A 7809-nucleotide genomic window follows, 5' to 3' on the forward strand; every position below is an offset into this window, starting at 1 on the left:
GGAAGGCATAATAAGCCATGTTCAACTCCAGCTTCCCATCATGGCCTGAACTCGTTCTTCTGGTTAACTTTGGAATGCCCTTGGCCAAGAGGAAGGTCTATCAGTCAATTGGAAGGCTTAACGTTTTACTTTATAGTTATCAGGCTGTAAATGGAACCACCTAGGATGTGGATCTCTGAGTCCTTTAATAAACTAACTTGTTCTGGACTATAGGAAGGTTGTGTGAAGGGAAGACCCAATGGTGTGAGGGGATTAATCCCCTGTGCTTCTCCTCCAGCTCTGGGAACTGGAGAGGAAGCAGCTGAGGATTGGGTGTTGATTTGTCAGAGATGTTGGAAACAGAGTGAGTCCATCTTGAATAGGGGGTGAGTAAAATGAGACTGAGACCTGCTGGGGTGCATTCTCAAGGGGTTAGGCATTCTTAGTCACAAGAAGTTTGTAGTTAAGGGAACAGATTAATAATACTTACTAGGCCGGGCGCGGTGGCTCAAGCCTGTAATCCCAGCACTTTGGGAGGCCGAGACGGGCGGATCACGAGGTCAGAAGATCGAGACCATCCTGGCTAACACGGTGAAACCCCGTCTCTACTAAAAAATACAAAAAAACTAGCCGGGCGAGGTGGCGGGTGCCTGTAGTCCCAGCTACTCGGGAGGCTGAGGCAGGAGAATGGGGTAAACCCGGGAGGCGGAGCTTGCAGTGAGCTGAGATCTGGCCACTGCACTCCAGCCTGGGCGACAGAGCGAGACTCCGCCTCAAAATAATAATAATAATAATAATACTTACTAAACAGATACAGGACTCAACAGACTCAGGAAATGTAGTGGTGTCCTGGTATCTTAAGAACAAGAGCCCTCTTAGTTCTTAGTTTAAGAATATTTTGCTTTAAAGATAAAAATATAGATTCTTGTAGAAGACAGTAGTTACACAAGATGAACACTGTTTTGTCATGAGCCCTTGTAGTGGAGCACATCTCCCCCATGATTTTTCTGCTTTGCTCTCTTGTACATAAACAGGCATTGTACCTAAGGTGGGCATGTTCCTCCTCTTGCTTTTGGAAATGCCCTGATCTGCCTATGGAGTAGCCATTCTTTCATTCCTTTACTTTCTTAATAAACTTGCTTGCACGTTACTCTGTGAACTCTTCCTGAATTCTTTCTTGTGCAAGATCCAATAACCCTCTCTTGGTGTCTGGATCAGGACCCCTTACTGATGGGTGGACACATAGTGTCTGCCATGCAGCCATTGCTGAGCCAGGCTCAGGGAGAAGGGGCAGAATCCCACAGTGGACTTCAACCAGACTCAGTCTGGTAGAATATTCATAGCCACACAGGGGGCCCTAGAGGGGCCTCAGTGTGACAGCAGAAGTGAGAGGTGTGTGGGCAAAGGAGCAGTTCATTGAGACTTCAGTGGATCCAGTATAGAAGAGGAGCAACTGGCCACATGGTTGGGGCAAAGGGCACTTTGAGAGAGGGTGGGGTGAGGGAAGAGTTTCCAGAGATGAGGCCTGCAGGGGAAGCGCAAGACCTCCCAGGGAATTAGCAAGTGGCCTGGTGTGTCTCACGGGGTGGGATTCTAGTCCTCAGGATGGGGACAGCTGCCCTGGAGCAGCTCTGGGGGAGAGCTCAGGAAGGAAGCTCACCTGAGAGCAGCTGTGACTTCTGGAGCTGCACAGTTGTTTCTTCCTAAGTGAGACACACAGAAGTTTTATTTTCATTGCCTTTTTCTCAGAATCTTGATTATGTTAACCTGGAGTAAGGGATGTGAGAGAAAGCAAGAACCCCCTTTTTAAGGGACCTGCAGACCCCAAGCACAGAAATAAAGGAAAATCCTGAGTTTCTCTGAGGGCAATTCCAGGCACTTCACAATCCCCAACAAGTAAATAAGTGACTTGTTAAACAAGAAGGCAACAGTAGGCTAAAACAATAGCTAAAGAAGTTAGAGTCCCAGAGATATTAGTTTTCCCTACAGAAACCAATGATAATCTCTTAGCATATGTCCCTAAGTTGTCTTTCAGAGGCTTGGACCCTCACTGAGGACCCCACAGAAAGGATCCACTGACATATTCCCCCAGATAAAGGGGAAGTGAAGACTAAACTTTAACTGCCATTTTTGGTTCTAAGTTTCTTCCCGAGGGGTTTAGAGAAAGGCACTCCTCATAACCAGTTAACATTCTTCTACTGAGGCCAAAAACAACGTGTAACTTTCGCGTATTGATTTGTGGTTTTGCCTGTAGCTTCTGCTTTCCTGAAATGTACTCCTAGTTTTAAAAACCCTTATCTGCAAGCCATCAGGGAGTTTACGTTTTAAGCAGGAGTCCACCAGATTCTCCATGCTTGGTGCTCTGCAATAAATGCCTTCCTTTCTATTCACTGCAAAACTCTCAGTGTAGGTATCTGGTTTTACTGCACTGGGTGAGCAGACCCCAGTTCCATTCTATAACAAGCCCTGGGCATTCTCAGGCAGTCAGGGGAGGAGGTAGTTACTGATTCTTCCCCAGTCTCTGGGGAGCATCAGTCCTGCAGAAGGTGCTTCCAGGCAGAAGCCTGAGCAGCAGCAGCACCTCCTTACTGATTCCCATAGGGTCAGCCTCAGGGCCTCCCAGTCCAGAGACCAGCCCACACACAGGTCACATTCCTTTCTCTTTCAGTGGGGTATGTGTGCATGTGCATGCATGTACAACTGTGTGTGTGTGTGTGGTGTGTGTGCATGTATGTGCATGTCTTCACAAATTCATTTTGGACTGCCACTGCTTCTCTCCATCACTGTTGCCCATCTCCAGGCCGTGGCCTGTATTGCATGAGGAGGGCAGCCGTGAAATTTAGTAGGGGAGGATCCCTTCCCCTCCCCACCCTCTCAAATCCACTCGGAATAAGTATTGCCAGGAGAGCCTTAGAATCCACAAGTCCAGTGCTTTAAGTCAGCCTCAGAAAGGGAGGGGGAAAATTCCATTCCTCTTGGGTGTGGCAGCTGAAAATACCTGGAAGTAGATGTGCTTAGAGTACTGAGAAGACAGGGAGGGAACTGGAGCCCCAGACACTGAGGGGTCCTGGATCAGTGTTCCAGGCTAGAGGTGCTGGCCTCATGATGCCCTCACCTGCAACTCAGTGAGGAGAAGGGTTGCACACACACGTCCCCATATTGCTTCCTCTCCTTTCCCTCAGTCTACAGCCTTGAGAACTAAGAGCTCACCTAAGCTTTCATCAGTCACTGCTGTGTGTGTGCACTTGTCTCTGTGTGTGATAGTGTTTGTAGATTTTCCCACGGCACTTGGACGCTTGTATCTATTTTACAGAAAAAAAAATATAGTCACTATCTGAAATACAAGACAATGAAAAGTACATAAAGTCAGCTCCTTGTCATTCATTCAGTGAATATTTATTGAGCACTAGGCTTTCCCACATACTGGTACCAGGAGTATTGGTGTGAATACAGCAGCCACAGTGCTTGCCCTTAAGAAGCTGACATTCTAGTGAGGGAGACAGACACAAAACAAGTTAATGTGAAATTGCCAAGCATAGCACATGCCTATAAAGAAAAGAATAAGGTTCTGGAAGAGAGAGGACCTCAGGGCATCTCCTAAATCCTTATCCATACCTATATCCTTAAAATCAATCATGTTTTCCAATGGCTTATTTCAGTGATTTATACATCTTGGCTCAACAGCAGAACCACCTGAAGAACTTTTATTTTCTGTACTACAGAAATCTATGCTTTACTTGACCTCCTGAATCAGAAGTTTCACCAAAGGATCTATACATTTATGAAGCTCCACAGATTATCTTGAGACACGCAAGGTTGAGGACCGTTGGCCCATCTAGGATGTTGTGCACACACGACTCCTGTTTCTGTGGTGAAAATAGAGGTGAGCTCAACATTCCTGCGTGTCTTTCAGATGGTTCCATAGTACCGCCTCCTGAGCCTGAGCCTGTTCAGCGTTGGCCTGTGGGTTTTTTTTTTTTTTTTTTGAGACAGTCTCACTCTGTCACCCAGGCTAGAATGCAGTGGTGCCATCTTGGCTCACTGCAACCTCCTTCTCCTGGATTCAAGCGTTTCTCCTGACTCAGCCTCCCAAGTAGCTGGGATTACAGGCACCCACCACCATGCCTGGTTGTTTTCTTTTTATTAAAATTAGAGACGGGGTTTCACCATGTTGGTCAGGCTGGTCTCCAACTCCTGACCTCGGATGATCTGCCTGTGTCAGCCTCCCAAAGTGCTGGGATTACAGGCATGAGCCACTGCGCCTGGCTGGCCTGTGGGTTCTCGTAAGCATGGCCATGGCCTCTGCAGCCAACAGTGCTTTGGTGGACTGAGAGGAAGAAGCAAAGGGGCTTTTCCACTGACCCTGTTGTGCTGTGGGAGGAAGGCCTGACTGGACACATGCAGGACATTGCTCTGTTTTGGAATCATGTGAGGACATATGTGTGAGTGTGCATCTATGTATGTGTGCTTGTGTGACTCTACATGTGTGCACATGTGTATGTGTGATGGTGCATGTCTGTCTATATGTGTGTGTACGTGCCTGTGTGCCTGGGCTTGTGTGTGTGTGTGTGTGTGTGTGTGTGTGCATGTATCTGTGTATATGTGCATGTGCATCTCTGTGTGTGTATATGTGTATGTGTGACTGTGTGTGTCTGTGTGTGTGCACATTAATGGATTTGTTATATTTTTTAAAGGAAACCCTCTTTCAAAGCAAAATTCAACTGAATTTGACTCTGCAAATATTGTCAAAAAAGATCATTTGATTTCATGATAATTTTTATAATTGGTGGAAAAGTGAACACTCAATCTTTTTAATTAATAGTCTATTTTTAGAGAAGTTTTAAGCTTACAGAAATTCAGCAGAGAGCACACAAAGTTTCTAAGCATTCTCAGACTGTGGTCACCCAGTTTCTCTTATTTTAACATCTTGCATTGGTGTGGTATGTTTGTTATAATTCACAAATAATAATTATTATAATTGACAAATAATTATTGTTATAATTGACAAATAATAGTTATTAACTAAAATCTATAACCTACATTAGGCTTCAGCTTTGCGTTATGCACTCTAAGAGTTCTGAGAAACGCTTAGTGTCTCGTATCCACCATTACGTGCCCTACAGAATAGTTCTACCATAAAAATCCTGTGTGCCACCAATTTATCCCTTCTCTCCAACACTCATTTTAAGAAAGGAAACTCCGTTGATGGAGGAAGTGCTGAGGGATTCACTGCATCAGGTGTTTTAAGCTGCTCCATGATAGTCACAATAACTTGTTCACACACAGTCCCATTTCTATTTCTGGTTATGTGTTGCGTGTTTTCCTAGTTTGCTATTTTTGATGTTGGGATAAATCCCATAATGTAACGGTAAATTTATTCTCTTTCTCCTCAAGATCTGCAGTTCTGTTGGAGGTCCTCCTTACCACTGATGGCTTCTTAGTGCGTGAGAGAGTCTCCCCCTAGCCTGGCAGTGCTGCTCCGTGCATAGGTCCCCTCAGCCCTGGGCCCCACACTGAGGTTACTGAAGACAATGCCCCGGACTGAGTCAGACCCTGCCTTGGGACGTGGTTAGAGAGCCCACCCCAGACACAGCTCTGTGGATTCCCAGTGGGCCCTCTGCTGGAGGAAGGAGGCCCTGCTACTCACTCCCAAAGAAAGCAGCAATCATTTCATTGGGGAGGGAAGAAAATGCTCCCCAGGTCAGGGGAAGGGACTCTCTGCATCCCTGGAGGGACCGCAAAAAGCAGGGTCCAGCTTACCCTTATCCCCATGACCATAACTCTGTCTCTCTTGTTGGTTTTAGGGGTGGATTCTTAGTCTGTGGTGACCCAGGAGCCATCACTCTCAGGGTCTCCTGCAGGGACAGTCACACTCACCTGTGCTCTGAGCTCTGGCTCAGTCTCTACCAGTCATTACCCCAGCTGGTACCAGCAGACCCCAGGCCAGGTTCCACATATACTCATCTGCAGCCCAAACACCTGCCCTTCTGGGGTCCCTGGGCGCTTCTCTGGCTCCATCCTTGGGAACAAAGCTGCCCTCACCGTCAGGGGGACTCAGTAGATGATGACTCTGATCATTACTATGTGCCATACATGGGTAGTGGCAATTCCACAGTGATTTAAACACATGAGGAGGTACAACTAAAACCGCTTTACATACTCAGAACGATTCAGCCCTTAGAGGCAGGAGAGAAGGTGAGAGGGTGGGAATATCAACACCATGAGCAGGGAGCCTCCTTGCCCCAGTGTCCTGTGCAAGGGTTCACTGCCAGGTGCCTTATCCAGTCTCTCCCAGGGTGTGTCCATCTCTCCAGTGTGATGCTTCCATGAATACATAAACTCACAGTGAGTCACAGAGACGCCAGTGCTCCAGAAAGACTCTTCTTATTCAAAGAGAATCAACAGACATATGCTCATTCATTAATTTGTCCATGGAGACCAATTTAGTATTTTATTTATCATTGAAGTAAGGGCCTTGCCGAGTGCCTTGTTAAAAATGCAATTTGCCAATCTAGACCTACTGAATCAGAAACTTGTGTTGGTGCCTAATAATTTGTATTTAACAAGATGTACATGAGACTTTTGTTAGCATTAATATTTGGGAAGAGCCTACTTTTATTATTATGAAATTATTCCTGGGAGTCTCTGTTTAAAATGATCTCAGGTAATATTCCATGACCCCACTCTCCTAAATTCCCATTCAAAACCTCCAGAATGCTCAGAAACAGACTTAAAATCTCAAGCCATGGCCAAATTTATAACTTTTTTTTCTGCAGACAGAGATGGGAGGAATTTCCAAAACCATACATTCTTAGGTGCTAGGTGTGGTGACTCATGCCTATAATACCTAATACTTTGGGAGGCTGAGGCATGAGGATTGCTTGAGGCCAGGAGTTTGAGACCATCCTCCTCCACATAGTGAGATTCCATCACTACAAAAAAAAAAAAAAAAAAAAAAAAAAGACATAAGCCCCTTTAGGAATTTCCAAAACAGTAAGTTTTCTTAGGGTATATTTAGTAGCTCATATGAATATTTCTGTTATTGAAGACCATCCCCTGTAGGATTGGCTCCAGAATCTCTTCTCCCTCTCACTGAGCTGGCCTACCTGCAGCTCTGGTTCTTAGGATCCTTATAAGACATAGGGATCAGCCCTCCCCATCCTCTACCTCTTATCACAGATTATTCCAGAAGATCCCCTCAGAACATATATGTACTTGTCCTGAACAGTGTCTCTTAACATGACACTGGCAAGATGAGGAGGACTGAGCGGTGACAAAGCCTTGGAGCCACCTGGGGATGACTTGTGACTGCATGGCCGAGCTTTGCTGAGCCGACCCCAGGCTCCCTCCCTGCTCCCCTCCCCTGGGTCTGTCTCTTGGCCACCCTAGATCCAGGAGCTGCCTCCATTGACCTGGGTTCTGGGGTCACCTCAGAGACTCCCTCAGTGAGATAAAGGAGGTGCTGTGGGGGATCTAACACATGTGAGGGCAAATTTCAAGACTGTCCTGCACAGGAAGCCCTGTGAAAAGAAACAAACCAGCCCTACCTGTGTGTGGCACCTGAGTTTTTAGTCCTGACTCCCTGGTCTCATGGCTGTGTTGAGATTGCAGATGTGCGGTTTATTATCCAGGTCAGGAGAAATCCATGACAGTTTATGAGGACAAAGAAGACAACTACCCTACGTACTTATCACACAATTAAGACACTCGCCTACTTTGGGAGGCCGAGGCGGGTGGATCACCTGAGATCAGGAGTTCAAGACCAGCTTGGCCAACATGATGAAACTCTATCTCTACTAAAAATACAAAAAATTAGCCAGGCATTGTGGT

Source organism: Colobus angolensis, unplaced genomic scaffold (assembly GCF_000951035.1).
Source record: "Colobus angolensis palliatus isolate OR3802 unplaced genomic scaffold, Cang.pa_1.0 Scaffold243, whole genome shotgun sequence".
Taxonomy (NCBI): domain Eukaryota; kingdom Metazoa; phylum Chordata; class Mammalia; order Primates; family Cercopithecidae; genus Colobus; species Colobus angolensis.